The sequence below is a fragment of the Ictidomys tridecemlineatus genome, chromosome 3 (genome assembly GCF_052094955.1).
Source record: "Ictidomys tridecemlineatus isolate mIctTri1 chromosome 3, mIctTri1.hap1, whole genome shotgun sequence".
Taxonomy (NCBI): Eukaryota; Metazoa; Chordata; class Mammalia; order Rodentia; family Sciuridae; genus Ictidomys; species Ictidomys tridecemlineatus.
In genome coordinates this window covers 112,256,344-112,280,081 of record NC_135479.1, presented here as the reverse complement: position 1 = coordinate 112,280,081, position 23,738 = coordinate 112,256,344, and the positions used below count along the sequence as shown (strand labels likewise).

General features: G+C 35.0%; 1 pseudogene; it reads right to left on the bottom strand.

The window, feature by feature from the left end:
• Positions 1–12,783: 12,783 nt before the first annotated feature.
• LOC101974497 (small ribosomal subunit protein eS7 pseudogene) lies at positions 12,784–18,860 on the bottom strand (annotated as a pseudogene).
• Positions 18,861–23,738: the final 4,878 nt, after the last annotated feature.

Here is a 23,738-nt window from a genome sequence, read left to right as displayed (position 1 = left end):
ATTTTTAGAACACTGCCAGCTTTCCTCTACTCTCTGAGAGAAATGTGATGAAAGAATAAGTTCATATATACGCTGTCCTGGGTCATATGCACACAATTGCATGTATGCACCAGCGTGTCATTTCCAGGAGGGTTGTTGTTGTGATCCAAAGACCCGACAAGAGCAATTTTAGAGGAGGAGAAGTTTATTTTTCGCTCCTTGTTTCAGAGGTCTCTGTCTTTAGACAGCCAACTACATTACTCTGTGCCCAAGGTGAGGCAGCACATCATGGTGGAAGGATGTGATGGAGGAAAGCAGCTGGGAACAAGGCACCAGCAAGGAGAGGAAAAGCTCCCCTTACTACAGACAAAATTTAAACCCCCAGGGCACTTCCCCAGGGACCCACATCCTCCTGCCACACTCAGTTATCATCCAGTTAATCCCTATCAGTGGATAAAGGCACTGATTAGGTTAAGACTGTCACAGCCCAATCATTTCACCTCGGAACCTTCTTGCATTGTCTCACACTTGAGCTTTTTAGGGACATCTTACATCAAAACCATAACAGAGGTCACCTGTCATCTCCATGCAGTCAGATGTTTCCGTGCCTGAATGCTTGTCTGACAGTATGCTCTGGGATGCTGTAGTTTGGCATACTTGTTCCATTGTAGGGCCAGAGGAAACATAACTCCACATCTTGTTGTGATCCTCAAACAAGAACGGATGAGATAGATACATTTGCTAACTCTATAACCCCCACCCGCCAACATAGTGCTAGAGATCTTACTCAGCGCCTCACACTTGCCAGGAAAGCCCTTTACCACTGAGCCACGTCCCCAGCCTTTCCATCAGCTCTCTGTTATACAGTTGTGAGGCCCATTTCACATTCTCTTGGATGTCCTCAACAGGATTGAGCCCCAGTTTCTCAGACAAGTGACTTGCTCATCAGTTCATCCTTTATTGGCTCTCCCTGCTTTCCTGGCTCCCTTCCTCATTCCTTTATGTGCTTCCTGAAATCACCTACCAAATAAGACTTCCCTCCTTTCTTTTCGTCCTCCTTTCCTCCCTTCTCTCTCTTAATGTCTCTGCCTCTCTTCTCTCTTTCTTCTTTTGGGAGAACCCAAACCAAAAAAAAAAAAAAAAAGTGAATACACATTTCAAAGGCTTTACCTTTTAAAATAAATATCATTAAATAGCTTTCCAGAAAGGTTAGATCTACATGCACTCTTACAAAATGACTGCTGTTTTCATTTTTTAAAAACGAATTAAAAAGTTGCCCCCAAATTCTGAATCCTGTGTGACAAAGATAACCCTCAGAGGCCTGATAGGAGCAGGCCACTTTTGAAGCTACATATTGTCATTAACAAATGCAGTGACTGAAGTTTTAATGAAATTCTCAAAATGTCTAACTCAAAAACCAGTTATGCTTTCACACAGTGGTTTTTTTAAAAGATTAGTATTTCCATTTAGATCTGATAAGTATTTTCATCTCTTTTATCTTTCTGGAAACCAGGCACAATTGTAACTGGGATCATTTAGGGAAGACTCTTTCCATTTAATCTTTCAATTCCCTAAACATAACCAGTTTAATATATGACTTCCATTTTTTTTTAACATTACCCTTTAAAATAGCCACAGGACCTATTATAACTAACAAATGCTTAACTGACTTATAAAAGAGCTAAAACATCTTTACGTCTAATAGGTGAAAGTTCTGTTGGTTTTCTTGCGTCTTCCTCTAAATATGTTTCAAGAATACTGCAAATGTTTTTGCATTGCCATATAAGAATATCTATATGTCTGTGACAATAAAAAGAGGAAAAAATAGGTGATTTTAAGTTTAATAAAGTACTTCTAACAACTCTATCCAAATTCAATTAAGCATATAAAAATGATAGCAAGTCAAAAGGGGGAAGAGAAAGCACAGGTATGAGTCTGAGAGTTTTTTTCTGTCATACCTGATAGTTTATTGCCAGGATGTATGTACTTCTTCATGTTAGATGCCTGGAAAAGTGTTATTATGTTTCCTTTACTTTGGGGTTTCAGCTAATTCTCAAATGACATTATTAAAAAATCAATGTTAAATTCTTTAAGAGATCTTTCAAATGCCTCTGTTTTTGTTAAGGACTGAATCCTGAGCGTAACAAGGAATAAATGATGTGGTTTCATTTATATGTGGAATCTAAAGCAGTTGATCTCATTGAAGCAGAGAGAGAATGGTGGTTACCAGGGTCTAGTGTGAATGGGGGAAAGGTTGGAGATGTATTGGTCAAGGATATAGAATTTTTGTTCAATAGGAGGAATAAATTTAACAGATCTATTGTACAACATGTGAGGATTATAGATAATAATATACATTACTCTTAAAAAATGCTAAGGGTGGATGTAAAGTGGATGATAGCTATCTAAGGAACTCCTTATGTTAAGTAGCTATATTTAGTCATGTATATTTACTTCAAAGTGTGTGTGTGTGTATATATATATATATATATATTTCAAAGCATCCAGTTGTATGTGGTAAATGAATATAATTTTATCTTTCAATTTTAAAAAACTCAAAAGGAAAGAATCTGGAAAAAAAATTCCACACTGGTACATTGATACAGCAAACCTTGTGTTATGGATACAGGCATTTACCTCTGTCCAGCTCCATCAGTCCTAGAGATCTGGAAAAAAGTTGCTCTATGGTAAAAGTGATTATGAACAGCAGGTAAAACCAGAAACTCTGTGTGTGTGTGTGTGTGTATGTGGGTGTGGGTGTGTGTGTCTTTGAGAGGCAGCTCATACTGGATAAAGATTATGAGAGCAAATATTGAGGTATTACCCAATGAGTAATTCAGTATAACTAATTAGGGTAATTGAATAAAGAAATGGTGAAAGATGGGAAAATGATAATTCTTGACTACTTACTCATCCAACAACCTGTCTTTCCCTTGTAGACTGCTTTAGGCAAATGAGACTTGATAGTAACGGTCCAGGTAAGATATTTTTATGTTTTATGGTATAAAAGTTCTTATTTTAATTGTAGGAAAAGCAGTAATTTAAAAATCAATTAAATATCAGTATTACTTCGTAAAATTTTTGTGCAGACAATATTAGAATGTATATAATTTTACATATATTAAAACAAGTATGGTGAAATTTAATGGATTATTTTAAATACTTTTTCAAAAAAAAAAGAAGCAACTTTTGAAATATGGTCCATTTTGAAAGTTTGCCCATAACACATTTAATTTCTTTTTCTTACTGAATGTATTCTGTTATGATTTGGCTGTAAGGTGTCCCCCAGAAGCTCACATGTGAGATAATGTTGGAGGGTTCAGAGGGGAAATGATTAGGTTGTGAGAGCCTTAAACCCATCAGTGAATTAATCACCTGATGGGATTAATTGAGTGATAATTGAAGGCAGGTAGGATGAGGCTCAAGGAGGAGGGGCATTGGGGGCATGGCTTTTGGGTATATATTTGTGTCTGGCAAATGAAGATGTCTCTCTCTCTCTCTCTCTCTCTCTCTCTCTCTCTCTCTGCTCTCTGATCATGATGTGAACCGCTTCCTCTGCCACACTCTTTTGCCATGATGTTTTACCTCACCTTGAGCCCTGAGGAATGGAGCTGACCTTCTATGGACTAAGAACTCTGAAACCATGAGCTCTCAAATAAACTTTTCCTCCTCTACAATTGCTCTGGCAGGGTCTTTTAGTCACAGCAGTGAAATAGCTGAATGAAACATATTCTCAATGATACCTTTCAATCTTGGGTTCCAGGCAGTGAACTCTCTAATCTGTAATAGGCAGAGGTGGTTAATGAAAACTTCTAAGAAGGCTGTAACAACATAACCTGGAAACAGTCATGATAGAAAAATCATGATTCAACATTTGAGATTGTTCTTCCAAGTACAGGGAAAAGCATGTGAGCAGCTGATACACAGGTGGTGACATAATTAAGAGATCAGAACTAAATCACAGAGAAGTTTGCTTCCCAGAGTGATTGCAAAGTCTTTTATGGATCTGCCTGAAAATTCTTTGTTCCTGAAGAAAGAGAACTCTTGTCAATTTTGGCATAATTCTCATCTGTAGATTTCATTTTTCTTGAGTGGCATACCCCTTATATAATCAAGACAATCTTTGGTAGACTTTCCCTCTTACACCAAAAGGAAAACATATAGACTGCTATATTGCATTAATTTGAACATACCTGTAGTCTGTGGTCAGATCCTGTATGTCAGTGCCTGTTTGTTGTTTTGGCATTTTTGTCATAATATCTATATTATGATATAGAGCTTAGAAGCTATTTAATCAGAGATTCTTTTGTTGGGTGAATCCAATAACATCTCTGTGTTAGCGTTAGAGAGAAACAATGAAAGATATATGTACCAATTTTTTAAAAATTTCAAACAACCAAACATAATTATATTTTTAAATGCCCTCTCTTAAGCAAGAAATGAAGATATCATAACATACATGTGAAATCCTGATACACTAGGATATTTTTGTTGTTGTGAAAAGAATTAGCAAATAGATGTTGCCGAGTATGATGTATTACTGAATGAGTTAAGTGTCATTTTCCCCTCTATGTTATTGCCATCCTAGTAAATATCAATTGTTGATATGCCTGGTCTGCTAACAGTCCACTTAAGTTGTAAATTTCTTTGGAATGTCTTGCTTAAATAAAAAACGTGATGGGCTGGAGTTGCAGCTCAGTGGAAGAGCACTTGCCTAGCATATGTGAGGCACTGCGTTCAATTCTCAGCACCACATATAATAAATAAAATAAAAGTCCATCGACAACTAAAAAATTTTTTTTAAAAAAACATGGGAGATAGAAATCATAATCATCTATATTTCTGAAAGCTTTATATATGATTTTGAATACAGTTCAGATGAAATCATATCAAAGGAGAGTGTCTAATAACAGAAAACTGGTAAATTTTACCATTTAAGTAATAAAGGGTTTGTCGGTAAGATGATTAGACTAATTTTAAATTTTCTTTCTTGCTCCACAAGTTAGATTTATGACTTTTCTATTCATCATGGTGTCTGAATCTTGGTGGAATAAAATAGAGTTTCCAGATTCTTGTCTAGAATGTTGGTGAACCAGTCCTCAGTTTATTCTAATGGACTGTTGTGTTTATTATACCATAGACTTTCAGGAACCATTTTCAAAGGGGGCATTTTTAATGGTGTGGGAATGTAGCACTTATCATTAGAATTTTCAGTGACACTGTAAAGACCACTATCATGCAGAAGAATGTATAGTAGTTATAGCAATGTTAGTAAATACTGACGTGAGAAAATATTTGCGAACAACTTCACTGATTCCAGGCATAATCAAGTGTTGCAGTGTGTATGATTTATATTTTACTATTGGATATGCTGTGGAATCCCCGGATGATTGAATGCAGAGTGCATGAAACTCCTGAACTCCAATACTCAGTGGAAACTTGGGTTTATGTGATGCCAGATGGTATACCTCCCGTGACAGTTCTTGATTAGTTTATATTAGGAACTACTGCTTTAGACTCTTTGGCATGTGGAGATAGCTTGGGGCTTTCTTTAGGCCATTACAGACATCAGATTTGATGCATTTAAAGTCTACCATTGGCTTCAGTTTTAACAGAATATACAATTTTGTAAATATGTTCTCTAAGAAATTCCGAAAATGTTTATGTGGCAACAGATGGTGTGACTCTGCAATATAAGAATTACCACATCTACCAGGAAGAAAAATTGTTTTATTAAATTTTAGTGTGATGAGGGCTGATGCTGATTAAAGTCTGCTTTCAACAGAGCCACAAATCTTAAATTTCTATGTAAAAATTTTTTGAATAGTGTTAGTTTGGCATATGTTTTTTTTCCCTGGTTATTAAGAATATTATATGTTGCTTTTTTCTGACTTTTTTCTTATTTTATTCTAGATAGGAAGAAAGCCTCTCAATTCATAATTACACAAAAATTATATCAACTTCTCATTGCCAGAGTTGAAGACTAATTTGAATGGTTAACCTAAGAGTTAATAATGAATTGATGCTCGATGATGTGATTGTCTTTATTTTGAAGCTATTTCTTATTAGGGAAAAATGCAGAATTGCACAGTCGACATGAATGTTAGGAAATTAACCATTCATCAAGTTGTTCTTTAGAACAAGGAAATCTGGCTGGATGTGGTGGCACTCCCCTATAATCCCAATGACTCAGGCTGAATCAGGAGGATCATAAGTTTAAAATAAGTCTCAGCAATTAAGCAAGGCCCCAAGCAACTTAAAGCTATCTCAAAATAAAAAATTTAAAAGGGCTATGGACATGACTTGGTGGTAAAGTGCTTCAGGGTTCAATCCCCAGTACTAAAAAAATACAAACAAGGAAATATGCTATGAGTTAATCCATCTCAAGATAGATCATGCAGTTTCAGGCAGAACTCAGACAAATGTATGAAAGCTAAAAAACAGTAAATCAAATACTAGTGACTTTATATAACAAGTACTATCTGAGACCATAATGGAGAATTCTTGGGAAGCAGATTTTAGAGTCAAAGGTTTTACTAACTTCTTGGAGTAGCTTTTCAAAAATGAAAATTTGTGAATATAAAGTTTGGTTGGAAAATGAAAATGTATTAGAATAAGATAAGAAATCAAAGCAAACTACAATTTTTATTTGTTAAGATTTTATTTTTAATAAGCTATAAAATCTTTATTTTACCTTTTCCAAATTACATTTCTAGCCACATCCCTCAACATTTGATTCTATAATTTTTAAAAGGTAAATAAATAATACTCTACCACAATTCCAGTGAAATGAAGTTTGAGCTTCATTAGCTCCTTGATGAACTGTCCTCTGGCGCTGTGTGTTAGACTCAGGTTCCTTTGAAGTCTTCCTACCTGAGAGGAGATCTGGTGGCTCTAAGAAGCCCAAGGTAGAAGTTGGAATCATAAAAAAAAAAAAAAAAAAAAAAAATGACTAGCATTTTTCTAAGGAGCCTAAGCTAGCAGCTAGAGTGGAAACCAGGCAAATCTGATTAAGTCATTTTTCAGTTTTAGCCTTAAACTGTTTAGTCATTGACAGCTCTTTAGTTGGTCATTGCCACCTACTTTATATCTGCTCAGTTTCACATACATTTCACTTTCAAAATGTACGTAAGAGTCCAAGACCAAAAAAACACTTAGAGCCAGCCAAATGGTTCGGGGAATGAACTTTGGACTTGAGATCAAAATGTGTTCTTTTTCCTTCTGCATGAGTTGATTCACTTCCCCAGTTACAGGCAGAAAGTTCCCAGGCAGGTCTCCCTTCCCACCCTGGCACAGTCTACTTTTCATGTGAAGAACCAGAATCCCAGGGGAAGCTTAGGTGTCCTTCTGATGTCTCCCTGCTCCATGCACCAGTTCCACCAATCAACAACATCATCAACACCCTTCTGTCTTAGAGAGAGGTAAATGAGGTACTACTTCACAATAGGATCATAAGATCTTTTGCTAATTCTCCAGAGATGAAGGAAGATGCCAAACAGTGGCAATGGAGAGGGTGAAGCCTAGGGAGGGTCTTAATTTACGAACTCTGTCTCTTTGGCAATGATGTACACATTTCCTGAATTAGTTTGTGTGTGCTCCTGTCAGCAGAAGTATTCCGTTTCTCTTGATTTTTCACAGACTGGATGGATGAGACTTGTTTTAAGGAGATACCCTGCTAGATTCCCAGAATGAGTTTTTCTGCTTTAATAAATTGCTTGAAATTGAAAAGAAATGAAAGTTTCTACTAGTCTCCTGCCCTTTCATCATGGAGCCAAAGTAGTCTATGTCCACCTTGATAGATATTGCTTCCGGGAAAATGCTGGCAGCTGTCCAAATGCTTCCTGTGGCTTACTGTGCTTTCAGGCTAGGATCATGTAATTCCTTCATGAAGAGAGGCACAAACCCTAAGTCATGTATCCAATTTAACAACCCCAATGGCCTTTGTACTAGCATGTTCTGAAGCTCACTTTGAAGGCTGTCCCTCATTCTAGCAATCTCCTTTCCATGCTCTGTGCCTCCACAGCAATCCTTTTTGATGTGAATATCAATGAATGGTCCTGATTCAGAGTAGTGATAACTGCTGACCAAAAGGATAATCTGTCGATTGCTCAAAATCTCTAGCAATAAAAACATTGACACAAATTTTAGGTTTTTCAAAATAATTGTATATGTTTTGTTTTATTACGTCTTTGCAATTATGTGAAGGAATTGACTTATTGATGATGAAACTATGGTTCCACTTTCCCAAAGCTGCTTAAATCGCGTACAATGTAATTATAATTGAATATTTTTTTTATGATTCCAAAAACTTTCTCCTATATTGTTCAGATTTTATAGATGTGATCTATAAAATATATCTACAATATATATCTACAAGATATATGAACAAAAATGTTTACTGGATCCTTGTTTACAATGATTTAAAAAGTAAAACAGATAGCTAAATGTTTATCAATGATGTGTTTCTAAATTAATTAAGTTCGGTGTATTCATGTAGACCTAGCTACTTGGAAGGCTGAAGTAGGAGGATCACTTAAGCCCACAAATTTGAGAACAGCCTGGAAACATAGACCCTGTCTCAAAAATAAATAAATGAATGAAAATAAGCATATGTTTGTGAAACCCTATTACATTATCAAAATTGAAGTTGGCAGGGTTGGGGCTATAGCTCAGCGGTATAGTGCTTGCCTTATAAGTGTGAGGATCTGGGTTCGATCCTCAGCACCACATAAAAATAAACGAAGATATTGTGTCCATCTGTAACTAAAAAATAAATTTAAAAAAATTAAAGTTGGTTCAGATCCATAAGATCTGAACCATAAGATATTTAGTGAAAAATGTAAATATTTATTGAAGTGTGTGCTTTCTATTCTGATGGATATATGTCAACTTACACTTGTCTGAAATCCATGGAATTCACAACATTGAGATTAAAACTATTGCAAACTCTAGACTTGGAGTGATAAGATGTCAATGAGGTTCATCAATTGTAACAAATGTATAGTTCCTGTGCAGAATGTTGTTGATGTGGTTGTCTATTCATATGTAGGAGTAAGGGATAAATGGAAAATTCTGTATTTTCCTTTCCATTTTGTTGTAAGCATAAAACTTCTCTAAAACGTAAAGTCTATTTTTGAAAACATGTTTGCATGTATGAAGTGGACAATATTTTGAAATGATTTGCACTTAACTATAAATCCTTGACTTAGAATGGTTTTACTTGCAAGTTTTCAACCTTTCAATCATCAAAAAGCAATATGCATTCAGTAGAAACCTTACTTTGAATTTTGTTTTCTCAAACTACCTCTGTGCAGTAAAATACTCTATTTTGATCCTGGGCAGTAGCAGTGAACCACGGTTCCCAATTGGCCATGTGATCATGAGGGTGAACAACCCATATTTTGTGATGTATAGTAGTCTCATCTTATCTCAATTTCACTTTCTGTGGTTTCAATTACCCTTGGTCAACCATGCTCCAAAAATATTAAATGGAAAATTCCAGAAATAAAAAAAATTAATACATTTTAAATTGAGTGCCATTCTGAGTAGTGATAAAATCTTCTACCATCCCACTCCATCCCACCCAAGACCCAAATCTTTGTCTAGTGTACCCACACTGAATAAACTGCCCAATCTGAGTCATTTATTTCTCCTTCTCAGTTATCATATTGACTATCACAGCATCAGAATGCTAATGTTCAAGTAAACCTTATTTTACTTTAGGATTCTCCCAAAAACAAGAGTTGTTATGCAAAAGTGATACTACAGGGCATAAAACAAGAAAAGACCAGTTAATGCTGGTACTTTGTGGCAATGCTTTTGGACTGTATAGGAAAAAAAACAGTATGTATAGGGTTTGATACTATTTGAAGTTTCAGGCATATGCTGGGAATACTGTAATGTAAAATCCACAAATAAAGGGAGACTACCATATTATGTGGCAAATCTGTGACATTTAGTAGATTAGGTATACTAAATATATTTTTGACATTTTTTCAACTTAGGATGAATTTGTTGGTATGTAACTCCATTGTAAGTCAAAGAACATTGTATTGATAGTTATTATTTTGTAGTCTGGAATTCAGGCTGATCTGGTGAATATGTGTGTGTCTGTGCGCGCGCGCATGCGCGTGCTCACGCACACGTGTGTGTGTGTGTGTGTGTGTGTGTGTGCCTGGCATTCACTTATTAGCATACTTCAAACTTCAAACTTTGGGGTAATGGGTGACTTTCCTCCTGGGCTTGTTAACATCCCTGATCGTTATATATTTTCATATTAACTAGGGCAAGTATAAGACACTCTAGATGCTGAAATGGAGAAAGAAATATTCTAAAGTGGTTTTAGTGCTTGAGTAACAAAAATCTATTTTCCTTTTTAAAACCTGAGGACTTTATATGTCTTTCAGTTACTGGAACATGATACTTTGAAATTATAAGAGGCAGAGACTTTGTTCTGACAGAATTTTTGGCAATTTAATTGGGCTGACAATATGACTTCCAAATCAGATGATTTCTTGGACAAAAAAACTCTGGGAAAGAGTCATTCCCACATATTTTATTGTTTCCCAAATTGTGTTAACTTTCCAAATTCACTCACACTTATTTGATATATCTGTCAGTCAGCAAAAGTAACCAAATTACCCTCATTAGATTGGGAAAGTGTGAAAATGACCTATAGCCTTGGTCTGGTAGATTTTTTATTTTGATTTTGAAGATCTTAAGGGTTCCTCAATAATATCCTTTGAAGTCTTTTGTCACAACTCAACAGCCTTTACATTCTGGGCTAGACCATGAAGACACAGGTAAAGGCTATATTTTCACCTTTTCCTTCTGGTCCTGTGTTCCTGGGTGCTTTAACATAGACCTGGGTCTAGAATCAGACTTATTTATTGGGCCATTCTAACATTAGTAACTGTCTGTAAATGAACAAAAGAAAGCCATTATATGTTAGGGTCCGTAAACAAGTTAAGATGGCGTCTGGCATTTTGCCAGAGGGAGTGGTTTGTGAAGTAAAGCCAGCGAGCCAGTAAGATGATAGAAATTCCTTAATGACTGCTGTGTCTAGATTATGTCAATTAAGTTAAGCTGTGTGTAAGCATTAAGATGATGAGGATTCCTTATTGGTTGACTGCTGTATCTAGTTTATGTTAATTAAAATAAACTGTGTGTAATTACTTAAGTATATATACCTCTGCTGTCCTACAATAAACGGCTCCCGCTGTATCAGCCTTCACAAGTTGCTCATCACTCAGCCCAGCCAGACTGCGGCAATTATAAGCAAATGAAAAGTTAGTTAATGCCATCAGCAGTTCAGAGTCCCCAAACAATGAGGAAGTGAAAGTGTTTATATGCTAAAGCCTCCTATCATCAATATTAGTTGTGTTTCTGACTCTCTCCATCACAAGAATGAAGTCTTCAAATTGCATTGATGAATTTTTTCTTATGCTGATCACAAACTCATCACAGTCATAACATTGGTTCTTCCTTTATGATTTAGTTGAGACCTCACAGTATACCAGAAAAGTTTAGTGATGCTCTTAGAGTGTTCTAAATGTTCCTCTGTGTATAATTCTGTTACTGGACCTTCACATTGTTTTATACCTTCCCAATCTCACTACATGTTGCCTTCCCCACAGATTTATGAGATCCTTTTTGTATTTTTTGTGGTGCTGGGGATTGAACCTAGGGCCTTGTGTATGCAAGGCAAGCACTCTACCAACTGAGCTATATCTCCAGCCCAGACCTGTGAGATCCTTTAAAAGTGCTTGTTTTATGTTTATTTTTAATCTCAGTATCTTTCCAAAGGGCTCAGAAGCAAGAGATAGAAGAAGCAGTAGTTACTGAATGAGGGTTTGATAATTGAATTTGTTAATGCATGAATAAACGAAATCTCCTTTCAACATCTGCTACTTTCTTATATCAAAAAATTCTTAGTCTCCTCCCTATATTTTCCCTCCAAATAATTGTTTTAATGACCATTCCCACAGAGTTCAAATACTTTGCTTTTATTCTTAGCCAGATATTTTCCTCCATTATGACTTATTTCCTACAATCCCAAATTGTCTTGTCTTTGATGTAGACTTTGAAAAATATGTTTTTCTGGGGATTCCAAGTATTTCAAGTTTTGCCTTTTGAGCCATTATACCCAATATTATAACCAGAGAATGTATTGACAATATTAAATAAGCTTTTTCTGTTAAATTCCTGTTGTGTTACTCAATTCAGGAAATGCAAATCATAAATCATTTGTAAATTTTCATAAATTTTGATGAATCAAATACTAAACAGTTTTAGGTTCAACTTCATCATGCATTTGTATCCCTTCCACCATGGATAGTAATATCCTTAAGTATATATTTTCACTAGTTGCCTGCTTCAGACATGATATTTATTGGGCTCCTTTCAATTTAGTATTGAAATGTTAATTGCTGCTGCTGAATTTTGCATGACTTATGGCTAATGTTCCAAATGATGTTTGCTTTCATTTTACTAAGCCACTGCACAAGGAAATTTAGTGTGACAATGGAATGCTGAGCTCTGTCATTCACAGTAAAAAGAAAAATGTTGTTTGATTCTGGTCTCTCTGAAAACCTTCAATATCAGTAACCAGCTTACCACTTCCCAACTTGTTAGAATTATTCCAGCTCTGCACTGGTGCACACACCATCATCTGGCATGAGCAAAATTGGCTCTGAGCACTCCAGATGGGCCACCAACATCCCATGAGCTATTATTTCCGGGGTCAGGTAGGGAAGATTTTGTGTAGTAAAATTTTCACATAAAATCACCAATCTGTGATTTTTGCTACTCCTTGTCAGAGATGGATTTCTCACTAATGCTGCCAGAAATGTACTTGCTACTTTTGCCATTTAACTTGACAAACAAAAACTTCTCATCTGAATAAGGTTGGTGTCTGATGCGGTATGACAGGAGAGGGGGAGTAAAAAACTAAATAAAACAAAGCTGAGAAGTTTGAGTCTTTAATAGCAAAACTTTCCTTTGTACTTTTTTCTCTCTGCAAAATAAACAATCACAATCCCCCACACCAAATACCTTCAGACATGTCACTTTTTGCTCAATTCATCTTCACATTAGAAATAAAAGTACCTTTCAAAGTTAAGTTGGAAAAATTTTAAAGACGAAATATGGTAAGCATCCTAATACTTGTACCAAAACTCAACAGAATATGACATGCTAGAGGATATTTTGTGATAGTGGCAACTTATTAAATATGACTTCACTCCTCTATCTTCTCAGCAATATATTTGAAGATGGGTGCTTGTTTTTGATTCTCCAGCTCAAAATTATCTGTTTCATCTAATTGATACTGTTCACTGAAATTGATACTGTTCAACAGTACTTGACTGTTAGAATGCAAATTTATTTTGAATCCCTGTTCATTTTTAAACTGTCCTTCTGAGGCAAAAGGAGGGAGGATGTAGTTGCAGCTGCATTATCTGGTTCAAACCAATGAGACCCAAGAGAGAATTAAGACCACAGAATTATGAATGTGTTGGGCATGGTGGCACACACCTATAATACCAGTGGCTCAGGAGGCTGGGACAGGAGGATCATGAGTTCAAAGCCTCATCATTGGTGAAGTGCTTAGCAACTCAGTTAGACCCTGTCTCTAAATAAAATACAAAATAGGACTGGGAATGTGGTTCAGTGGTCGAGTGCCCCTGAGTTCAACTCCTGGTACCCAACAAAGAAAGAAAGAAACAAACAAAACCACTATGAATGTTGGGATGCCTATTAAAATTGTAACTCTTTGTCTATAACTGCCTTTCCCATGGAGACTGCTTCTATCCCTTTCTCCTCTACCTATCTCTCCTTTCCCTCCCTTTCTTTCTTCTATATTTTCTTTCTCCAACAAATATTTTTTTGAGCACCAGTTACTGCTATGTGGTGGCCATGATGCTGGTTCTGATGAATGATACACAGGTCCTACCTGTATTTTACTTAACAATATTTCCCAGCCTAATTTGTCATAAATCTAGTGGGGAACATTTAGTAAAAGAATAATTATGCATGAAACTTTTGTTGCATTATACATTAAAATTGGGGAAAAGGACATGGATAGATCACACTTCAAGTACAAATGAAATGGGCAAACAAATTTTGAAATAATATGATTAGTGATACACAAAAAAATGGAATTAAAGCTAAATACTCTATTTCTCAAATATTAAATTAAAATACCATGTGCCATGTAATATTTACTTATACCAGTGAATATATGAGATCCTGGAATTATTAAAAGTTCCACTGTGGACAGACACAAACAAAAGTCTTTCAGGGAAAACATGAGAAATATTTATAAAGGAAGATTAATGCTTATCCCTTTTCCATAGTTCGATGTATTGGCATTACCCCAAAGGGAAAAAATCAAAATATTGGCTTCATGCCATCAAGATTATCAATAGAGTTTTGTCAACAATAATAATATATTATAGACTAAATATCCACTAATGAGTAAAGGTTAAGCAAATTATATCTTAACTAGATATAAAAAATCCATATGGAAGATAGTAATCATAAATATTTTGCTATTAAAATATTTATTAGTGTATGTAGACATAAGTTATATAATTATAGTATATATATATATATATAACTATAGTATATATAGTTTTTATATAGGTAGAACATGGGAATGTGAAAGAACATAGAATTAGGGGATGGTAGGGTTGTAGGTGATATTAAAGAATGCTTACAATTGCAGTTTTAATGTTTTTATGGGCTGTAGAAAAGGAGAGATATAATCTACTTTTTATGATCATAAGCATCTTACGTATTCAGGGAGAAAACCAATATGATTTATTTTCTTTTTTCTACTTTCTTTAGTTAAGGTAAATTTTACATATAATGAAATCCACACGTTTTATTGTATAGTTATGAAATCTTTGAAAAGAACACAAGGCTATACAATCACAACCAACCAAAATGTAGAACAAAATATAGTAAAAATTCCCTAACCCAAATTCTGTGGTGGCTCTAATAGTCAATTAATTAATGCCCTCCTTCCAGCCTTGTTTTTTTCTTTTGCCACAGTTTTGCCTTTGAAAATATGTAATATGGCATTGCTCAATATAATATAATTAAAAGAGTATAATATAAAAAATGTAATATAGCATTGCTTTTGGGGCCTGACTACTTTCACTTAAAATTATACATGTGAGATTTAAAAATGCTACTCCATGTATCAGAGTTTTCCTTTTTACTTTTGATTGATTTCCCATTATAAAAAAGGTACCACAATTTATTTATCCATTCTGCAGTGACAGAATATTTGGTTTGTTCTATTTTGGGGCATTAACTACTAAAGTTTCTACATAAATGTTTATGTATAGAAGTATTTTTGCCTTTTAGTGGACATTGGATTAATTTTCAATTCACATCCATTTGTAAGAAACAACACAGAGAGATCATGTATACAATTCATGTACAGCATTTACCTAGCTTCCCCAAGGGTAGCATTTAAAAAAAACATAGTATGACACTGCAACCAGTAATACTGACAGTGATTCTGGGTGCTGTTTAAATCTTTTAATTTAGTAGGCAGTCATTCTGTTTATGTTTAGCAGGATGTTCTGGCCTAGTTTTGTGGGCTGTAACATTTAATTTTTAGAGTCTTTTCTGTGGGTCTGCCCAGTGGGGTTCCCAGGAGTTCCTGATAGTGCTGGTTCTTGAAGTGAAAGAGGTTTTCCCACCCTATGTCACCAGGTGTCTCTGGATTAAAGAGAGAGATTACAAGGCCTCCTGCACATTCTTGTCTCTTGATTATTCTTCCCTCCCACCCCATTGTGTACTGGTTTTCATGTGGATAAAAAATGTTTCTCATTCTTTTTGAGTAAATATCAAGGGATAGATTGCTTAGTCATATGGCAAAGTATGTTTAATTTTATAAGAAACTACCAAAATGTTTTCCAAAGTCATGTTGGGTTAGTCAACTTTTCGTTACTGTAACAAGATACCTGAGGTTTCCTTCTAGGGCTGGAAGACTTCCATTAGCCCCCACCCCTTAAAGGTTCTACCATCACCCAATAGTGGCATGTGCTGAGAATCAAGCCTTTAATGCACGGCTTTTGGAGGAACATCAAAACCATAGCAGATGTACAGTTTTTCATTTTTATCAGAAATATCTGAGAGTCCAGTGGTTCTACATCTTCACCAGCACTTTGTATACATTTAAATTTAGTTGTTATAGTAATATTGTCATGCTATCTCACTTCTGGTAAAATTTGCATTTTTCTACTTAATAATTGTTTTAAGTATCATGTAAATTGTGCATTTATCTTCCTTATTTCTTCTTCAGTGAATTTTTTTTAGTATTTGATCCATTTTGTTCAATTATTTTTTTACTTCAGGAGTTCTGAATACATTTTGCTTATATATGCTTTAAATATTGATGAAGTCAAATTAGTTTGATTTTTATATATGATAAAATGCATGAATAAAAATTCTTTATTGCTTTTTCTATGACTATGCAATTTTTTGGTATCTTATGCTGAAGAGATTATTGCTTCTCCAGTGAATTTTCTCATATGTCTATTGATAATCAATTGAAAACATAGTTCTGAGCTCATCAATTAGTTCTAATGGTCTACAGGCAAAATTCTTTTTCCAACACAGAACTGTCTTAATTACTGAAGACTAATGATAAATCTAGGAATCAATTAGCATGATGTTTCAGACTTTATTTTTCTTTTTTCAAATTAGGCTAATTTAGTTTGTCTTTATATATAAATTTTAAAATACCTTGTTAGTTTTCACAAAAAAAGTAAACAATTTGCTGAGATACCAAATGAGATCACACAAGGACAGAGTCCCAAGAAATTATTTTTCCATTCCCTCTCCCTAATTACAGTCATTATTCACCAAAACCCTAAAGAGAATATGATTTTTGCTGCCCCAACTCAGATGTTTATCTTCCCTAACTCTTTCACAGGGGAGAGAAGTAACAAAAGTTGGAGTAGTACTTTGTGAACTTTTGATAGCATTGTTGTTTTTCTCCCTTCCACACTTATACAACCAGGGAGGCTTACTCAGAACAAATGGTCCTTACCCAGTCTTTCTTGTAAATATCATTTGAGTCTTTGGAGAAAAGTCCGATAGTAGGTGTGAATTCACCTTGTATCAGTGGTTCTCAGGGACTCTATATTCTCATTCCTGCTCACACCTGAGTTAAAAATTGTACCTGAATTGTTCATACCATTTTTGTCTATAATAAGATTACCCTCAAGGTATGCAGGTAATCATATCCTTTTTCCTCTTAGAGGTGACTTTTCTCAGATTTTAGATTGCTTTCTCAGAGTCCTCAGCTCTCTAATGGGTTCAAGAAAATTTGTGATTTGTTGCTGTTATAACAGAGTAATGCATTTTCAAGCTTTCTGTTTCTTTAAGCAGAAATCGCAAGTTTCTCTGGTTTCTTCTACAATATGGCAAAATGTGAGGGTAATGTGAGGTAACTTTCACTAGAATTGAGTTTTGGTTTAACCTGTCTAGACCAAACTGATTTGAATCATGGATAAAGTCATAAACACTCACACTATATTTGTATAATACTCAAGGTAACTTGAGTCCTATCTAGTGTTTTCGGAAGCTTTGGTCACAAATATGCAGTTGAAGTCAAACTATCCACAGGCTATAGTTAGCATCACTTCTATTGACTGCTAGAATTCAGAAACTAAGGTTTACTTAATCTCCCACATGGCAAAAATCTTACACACATCATCTCTCATTTTTTACAACACTACTTTCAAGTAGATCCACCTTCTATTGATGAACAAACTTAATCCTACAAAGACAAAATTGTATCTCCAGGTAAGGAAGGCAGTATAAGGCAGAATCGTGATTTAAATGTTTAAGCTTAATTAGTATAAAAACAATTTCTTTATTTTCTGTACAATTTTAATCTATAACCATAATACTGTATGGTTATAGATTTATTTTTAATTAATTAATTAATTTTTAAATTTTTTAGTTGTCAATGGACCTTTATTGTATTTATTTATATATATGGTACTAAGAATTGAACCCAGTGCCTCACACATGTTAAGCAAGTGCTCTACCACTGAGCCCCAATTAATTTATTTTTTACTGTAAATGATACTTTAGTCATTTTGTTTACAAGTGAAACTCTGGGAATTCAAAATTAACATCCTTGCCCTTTAAGCTTCTTTTTTTTTTTTTTTTTTTAAAGAGAGAGTGAGAGAGGACAAAGAGAGAATTTTTAATATTTATTTTTTAGTTCTCGGTGGACACAACATCTTTGTTGGTATGTGGTGCTGAGGATCGAACCCGGGCTGCACGCATGCCAGGCGAGCACGCTACCGCTTGAGCCACATCCCCAGCCCTGAGCTTCTTATAGACACCAGAAAAGGAACCTTGTGTTCCACGTTGTTCTGCTGTGCTTTGTCCAAGTGAACTTTTATGAGTCCATTGCCATCCAGCTTTGCAGGAATCATCTTGCCCACAATTTCACTAGGGAAGAACAAGTCCTCAGGATCACATCATGCAGAGCTGTCAGACTGCAGCTTCTGGAAAGTTTTTGCTTAGGTTTTTGTGGTGGCTTGGCTTTTTTGAGTTGGTTTAGGCAGAATTCTCCTCTAAACAATAAAAAACACGTTTCCCACTGAACTTCTCCAACTCATGCACAAGTCAGAGTTGGATTTTCTGGAGAGATTTCAGCTGAGGAACTGGAGCTTTCTGACCACCACCAACTTCAATTTTCTTGTCTCTGTGATGTTGAGCTCCCGCAGCTGGGCATTGAGGTACAAGTTCATCTCCAGCTTCAAAAGCACCTGTGATATGTTTGACACAAACTCGTCCGGCTTCTGGCCACTGGGCTTCACCATCTTGGTACTCAAGCTGAACATGGTACAGTCTTTTGAGGAAAGCCCCCTTAGAAAGAGCTGGTTGTGGATTTATTGACACTCAGAATGGCAGTGGAATTAAAATTTCCTCAGCTGAATTTAAAGCAAAATTTAAAAAATAAAATAAAATAAAAATGAAGAAAATGTCGCACTTGGTCTGCACTTACCTAATGATTATGAAGGGAGGAGGTGATGGTTGTATGGTAATCAGGTTTATCTTAATGTTCGTGACTCTCACTCAGGTTTAAATTAATACTTAATTTTTTACTTATGATAAAACTTTATGTTTTCAGCACCACCTTGGTAGTACTTAGCCTATTCCATCTTGGAACTGACTTTAATTCTCTGTTTTCAAGCTGTCGAGGTAGAACATTTTTTATGATTTGGTCATTTTATCTTCTCTAAAACAAATACACAAATATGCTTGGACATTGAGAGTGAATTTACCATAAAGCTAAAGCATATTAAACTTCAGGGTCCTTCACTGACTCCTGTTTTTGCCTAATATTGTATTTGCAATGTCATGAAAGCTTCATCTCCCTAAATTAGATAAATTTTAGGCTGCACATTATTACTTTCTTTGTCCTAATCACTATTTTTATTCTTTAAATGTTTTAGATATTTTGCTAACAGTTTGACTAAGAAAAATTTGAGATACAGTTTTATTTTACTTATGCTTATCATAAAATCAAAAGAAAATAGTATTTCAAAAGACTCATTTGCAACCACAAAGTATTTCTAAAAGATGACTTTGGGCAAACAAATGAAAACGTATCTTTTAATTACCTATTTTTACTTACTATTGAAAATTTGTGCTGCTGAAATTACATAAACCATCAAGAAACATTCAAGTGTATTGTTTTAGTGACAACATAGAAATAAAGTCAAGAAAACAATTTGTATATTGTGGAATGAGCTACTTTGCATATCTCTGACTAAATGTGAATGCAGTAGACTATTTTTAAGTTTCATGTTTGCTCAAAATTTTTCTTTACAACTGATTATCATGGGAAAATATGCTGTACTATTGATCAAAAACTGATATAACAGTAATTGTTGCTCATTACTATAGGTAATTGCCAAGAAGGACTTTTCTGACCATTTATAAGGCAGTTATGGGCTGGGGTTGTGGCTCAGTGGTAGAGCACTTGCCTAGCATGTGGGAAGCACTCGGTTTGATCCTTAGCACCACATAAAAATAAATAAATAAAATAAAGGTATTGTGTTCATCTGCAACTAAAAAGAAATTCTTTTTAAAAAAAGACAGTTATGATTTACAAGACTTGAATATACAATTATTTGAAAGTTGCAATTCATTTTTGAATGTAAATTAAAAAATTCTTTTAACTGTGTTAGAATTACCAACTTAAATTTCATGTGCTTAATGGCATGTATCTGTCTGGAAGTCAGAATCACTGAGTTGCTATGTAGTTTGATAGATGATCTTCTCCACCTGGAACATATTTCATTCTTTAACATCAAAGATTTTGATAATATTTAGAGTATTATTCTTCCTTTGATCAAATCATATGATTTATTAAACAACTATATTATTCTGTGCATTTTTATGTATAAATCGTTGCAACAGTCACTAGACTTTGAGACTAAATAGCAAAAAAGTGAAATAGATATTCCATGAAGCAAAAACATTCCTGAATTTAAACATATATTACTACTCTTATTATAGGCCTCTGATAGGTTTGTCTGTAATAGATAAAAATAGTCACCCTCAAAAGTGGGTGGGAGGGCTGGGGATGAGGCTCAAGTGGTAGCGCGCTCGCCTGGCATGTGTGTGGCCCGGGTTCGATCCTCAGCACCACATACAAACAAAGATGTTGTGTCCGCCAAAAACTGAAAAAAAAAAATTATTAAAATTCTCTCTCTCTCTCTCTCTTTATAAAAAAAAAAAAGTGGGTGGGAGACTGATCCTGCTTCAGATATTTTAGTACATAAAGACCTTATTTAAAATTAACATTATTCAAATAATTAAATTAAGAAGATTACTTTATAGATAAAAGTATCATTATAAATGGTAATTACTAAAAATTTTAAGACAACAACTTATGGACCATATTTCCATTTGCCTGATGGAGCCGGGGTGTGTGTTTCAGAGTAACTCACATAGGAATCTTTGTTTTGCTGACTCTTCTAAGAAGTGGGTTCCATGATTTTTAGAACAAAATGTAAATTTGAAATTTACTTCCTTCAATTTGGCTGAATTTCAGTAGAAATGTCAGTTTAACATACTTTATTTCACGCAATGCTTTTTATAGGCAGGTTAGCATGGAAGATATATAAATCCTTTGAGTTCTTTGGTTGATTTGAAAAATATTTATATTCCAATGAAAAGCAAATAAATTAGTTGTTGACTCCTTGTCTTCCCTATCTCTGAAATTATATAGAATACCATGCTTGTTAATTTACTTAGTTTAGCTTTCAAGAACACTTGTCAAAATAAGTTAACCTCTAGGGTTTTCAGTATCTAGGTCACAGCCCTATGAAAACTCTCTCTATAATGTAGGGTACACTCTTAGAGAACAACACTCCACATGCAAAAAAACACAGCTCCATAACATTTCTTAAAACAATGGAGGTAAGTATATTTTCATAAAACTGTATATATTCTATTGACAGGTATCTTGTTCTATTTAATATCATGGTATTTTCTTGGGACTATTTGTCAGGAGAAAGGGACTGTTATGATGATAGGCATGCTTCAAACGTTCACAAAATCAAAAAGAAAAATATACTAAGTAGAAGCCAAAAATAAGGAAAGAGGCCTATCACTGCGGGAAGAAAAACCTACATAGTTTATCAAAGCATAAACTAGGATTAACTAGGTGAGTAATAGAGAAACTCCATGGAGGGTGCAAATGTTGGAATGATACTTTTCCCTGCTGGTCTTCCTACTAATGGATGACAACTGGATGCAGCTTTCTTTATTTTTATGCTTCTTTTCCAACTGAGTTATTCGCTATTAGGAAATTGGTGATTAAAAAAAAAAGTGATCAGTGTTGAATTGCCAGTCTGTTTTAGTAATTTCAGCACACTATGTTAACAGTTTCCTCTTTTAATTTTGGTATGAAATAGAGAAATATGTGCATGACAAAATCTTTCTTTTAAAAAAATTCTGTACTTGGAACTTGTCTGACTTTTGTTTCTAGTTTCTGAGAAGTCACTTATAATTCCTTGGAATAAAAAGTTTTTCTAGACTTTGTCCTCATGAGAACTACAACCTTGGAGTAGCCTGACCGGTAGGAATATCTTTGTTATCACAGATTACTGATAGGATTCTCATTCATTCTCTCTCTCTCTCTCTCTCTCTCTCTCTCTCTCTCTCTCCCACACACACCCTTTCTCCCTGTTCTTCTTCTTTCTTTTCTTCTCCCTCCCTCCCTCCTCCTCTTCCTCCTCCTCCTCCTCCTCCTCTTCCTCCTCCTCCTCCTCCTCCTCCTCCTTCTCTTCTTCCTCCTCCTCCTCCTCCTTCTCTTCTTCCTCCTCCTCCTCCTCTTCTTTTCCTTCTCCGTCTTGAATGAAAAGGCTTTACCACTATTACAACCCAGCCCTTTTTACTTTTTGAGATAGGGTCTCCCTAAGTTTCTGAAGCTGGCCTTGAACTTATCATCCTCTTGCCTCAGCCTCTCAAGTTGCTGGAATTATAGGTATGCACCTCAGAGCGTAGGTCCTGGTCGGCTTTTTGAACCATATTTAAAAGCTTGGTCTAAATGAAGTGATTCATGGTGACCCCCCTTTGAAAGTTTACGCTAGTGAGATGGCTCAAGAGAACAGATCTGTCTAAGCCAAAAGGACCAATCATGTGATTAGAGAATCGATAGTTTAAATTATGTTCTATCAGCATAGACTTTGAGGCTCTGTCAGCGCAACATCTCTGTGGAACAGATGATTGAGTTCAACCAAGTGGTTAGTGGTTCAATCAATTATTCCTGCATAATGAAAACCTGATAAAAAGTGTGGATAACAAATGCAGGTAAACCTTTGTAGCTCGCAATATTTTGCATATTGTCATGTATCCATGTACCAGGAAGGTAATGTGTCTCTGGAGACAATGAAAGATTCATGGTTAAAAGCTCCTTAGCCCTTATTCTGTACATCTCTCCTAATAGTTGCTTCTGATTTCTATTCTTTTTCAATAATAAAAGTGCAATCATTAAACACAGTGTTTTGCTAAGTTCTGTGAGTTATTCTAGTAAATTTGGAAACTGAGGTAGCAGTGGAAACCCAGAAATTTGTAGTTAGAAGGTCAAAAGTGAGGAAGTCCTGGGGAACCACAAACTTGCATCTGGTGTGTGAAATAATGGCAATCCTATGTAGGATTTGACCTTTAACCTGTGAAGTTTAGCTTAATTTTGGGTGATGGATATCAGAAGTCATTGTATGCCCTGAACATAATTGATAAGACTCTAAAGCAAAGATACATTCACCATTGAACAGTTTTGGAAAAAGTCTGTAAAATTGAATAAGTTTCTTTTTATTTTTAAAAATAAAATTGAATTGTGACACAAGTCATAATTTGTCAGCAGGACTTTAAATTACGTATGAAATAAATGGTTGTCTTCCTGACATATTCTCATCTACTTACCATTTAGACCCTTGATTGAAGTCAAGTCCACTATCCTAATCTAGCTGTTGATTACTGTTAATGTCTGAGGAACAAACATAGCTTTCATTTGTTTTTTCTTTTCTCTTCCTTTTTTTTTTTTTTTTAGCAGAAAGCTGGTCAAACTTCATAAGGAATATATTCGGATTTGCATGACAATTTATAGCTGATATATAATGAATACATCAACAGGGAGAATAAAAAGAAACAAACATAGCATTTTAGATTTGAAAGATGGCCATAGTACAGAATAAATCTAATGG